Below are 2559 nucleotides of genomic sequence, written 5' to 3'. Positions count from 1 at the left end.
GCTCTCAATTCTCTCCCCACCCCAAGAAAATCCTGTTCTGTTCCTTACATAGAGATCCCTGGGACACCACCTCACACTGTGTCCCTGAGGTGTCAGGCAAACTCTCAGCACCTGAAACCTCTGATGCTCACCTGGTGCCCCATGGATCAGCCATAGCCCTGATTCTGCTCCTCTCTCTAGAGTGTAAAGGAAGCCCAGTCAGCGACTCCATGGTAGCTACGGGGCTGCAGAACCAACAGAGAAAAAATAGGTGCTCAGCACCCACTGGCAGCCAGCTCCCTCCCCCTACTACAGGCCTTGCTGACAAGCTCCTCCTCTTCCCCTTCAGCACCTCCCACTTGCCAGTGATCAGCTGTTCAGTGGGGTGCAGGAGGCGCTGGGTGGGGAGGGGGAGGAGCAGGGATGGGAAGAGGTGGGAGAGGGATAGGAATGGTGCAAGCCGGGAAGAGATGGGACAGGATGGGGTGGGAGCTTGGGGGAAGGGGTGGGGGCTGGGGAGGAAAGGAGGGATTTGTCCCAGACCCCAGACCTCTCTAGGGCTGGCCCTGAACGGAAGCAGTGACTATCACAGCGATAATAAAACTGACCAGCATTGCGAGGGAGACTGAGGGAGATCCAGACTCATCAGGTTTCTTCTCTCCCCCACGGTGAGCCAGACACTGCTCTCTCCTGGCTCTCACTCTAGCAGCTGGATACCAAGGAGACATTTCCCCACAGGAAGTGCAGTGAGTGCCCCTGTGGTGCTGGGGGGAATGGAGCTTCTGCTGGCTCTGGGGCTGGCAGGGGGACTGATGTCTGCACAGACTCTCAGCTGCCAGCCTGGAGGGGGCACTTGGGACCTTACCAGACTGGCTCAGTGAAGATGCGGGGCTGACAGAGCAATACAGACGCTCTCCAGGCACGGAGCAGCATCCACCCATGCAGCCAGGCACTGAGCATTTCCCACAGCCTGGAGCCGAGGGGGAGGCAGCAGCTGCTGTTCCAGCTGCTCGGGGACAGGCTCTGTCAGCCAACAGATACTTCTTAGGGCTGGTCTACACTAGGGGAGGGGATCGATCTAAGATACACAACTTCAGCTACGTGAATAAAGTAGCTGAAGTCGAAGTATCTTAGATCAAGTTACCTACCATCCTCACGGCACGGGATCGACGTCCGCGGCTCCTTCTGTCGACTCCACTACCGCCGTTCACATTGGTGGAGTTCCGGAGTTGACAGGAGCGCGTTCAGGGTTTGATACATTGCGTCTAGATGAGATGCGATATATAGCTCCCCGAGAAATCGATTGCTACCTGCCGATACAGCAGGTAATGAAGACGTAGCCTTACGTACCACAGCTAAGGGCATTGGGTTCCTCCGGTGGGCGTGTGGAGCAGCCATTCATTTTCCTGTTTGCACTCCTCTGTGGTGTGAAAATTGGGGAGGGGAGGCAGAAGCTCCACTTCCCTCCCGAAATGACACCCAGTGGGGGAAGCCAGGACATCAGGGTAGGGTGGCAAGTGGTGGCCAGACTGTCACCGCCAGGGTCTAGTCTAGCTCACGGTCCAGCTCAACTTCCTCCCCGCACCACTGGCCCCCAGTCCCCTTCCACCACCAGGTCAACCCAGGAACTAAGGCAGGAACGGGGTGAGGAAGCAAGTCAAGCTGAGCAAGGCAGGCAAAAGTGAGTCTTGTCTTCATGGTCCGCTCATAATGATGTCCTTTTTGTGTGCAACGGCTGCAAAAACATCCTGGACCGAGAAGCAACAGGCCAAAATAATCCCATGCAGCTGCCAAAGTAGCTCAGTTGGGAGAGCATTAGACTGAAGATCTAAAGGTCCCTAATTCAATCCCAGGCTTTGGCAGATTCTTTCATCTTCTTTGTGCAGGGGCAGCTTGTTCTCTGGCAGCACAGTGGTGCCTACACCCAAAGTGAGCAGGGCTGACCTGTAGCAAAGCAGTTTTGGGGGCCCCCTCCATTAAAAAAGTTACAACATTGTATTCTCCTGGGACCCCTGCGGGGCCTGGGGCAAATTGCCCCACTTGCCTCCCTTCTGGGTGGCACTGAAGGTGAGTCTCTGATCTTGGGCTCTGCAGTAGGAAAACAGAGAATGGGCTTCTGCCCCTCGTTGGCCCACCTGACCTTTAATGATGAGAGCTGTCTTTCCCAACATGGCAGGAAGAGAGCAAGGCAGGGTGACCTTCAGGAATGGTGCCAGAAGGCTGCTGGGCAGTGACAGGCAGGGATTGGGGATGAAAACTCCTCTGTGCAGCTGAGCAAGGGCAGCACCAGGGAAGGGGCGTCTGTGAAAATGGCTGTGCGAAAGGGATTTGGGGGCCCAGGAGGAGGTGCTTGATATTCAGTGTCTTGGAGCAGGTGGACTTGGACATGGTGGGTGTTCAGGAAATGCACATTAACAACTCTAGAGTAGCTCAAAAGGCAGAGGGTGACTGGAGGAAGGGCTACCTGTCCAGGGAAGAATGATGGGCCTGGAGTCTTGTTTTTCACATTCGCGGTGCGAGTACAGAAGGTGGTGGAACTCCGACCGGGGAGGGCATTACTGGTAAACTTTGGACACACTT

The 2559-nt window shown here is 55.7% G+C and overlaps 1 non-coding gene across 1 annotated transcript; it reads left to right on the top strand.

The window, feature by feature from the left end:
- Positions 1-1768: 1768 nt before the first annotated feature.
- TRNAF-GAA lies at positions 1769-1841 on the top strand. The gene has a single exon. It is a non-coding gene; the product is annotated as a tRNA-Phe (tRNA).
- The last annotated feature ends 718 nt before the right edge of the window (positions 1842-2559 follow it).

Source organism: Gopherus evgoodei, chromosome 3, assembly GCF_007399415.2.
Source record: "Gopherus evgoodei ecotype Sinaloan lineage chromosome 3, rGopEvg1_v1.p, whole genome shotgun sequence".
In the NCBI taxonomy this organism is placed as follows: domain Eukaryota; kingdom Metazoa; phylum Chordata; order Testudines; family Testudinidae; genus Gopherus; species Gopherus evgoodei.
The sequence above is the reverse complement of the archived record's forward strand: the minus strand, read 5'-3'. Positions and strand labels throughout refer to the sequence as shown.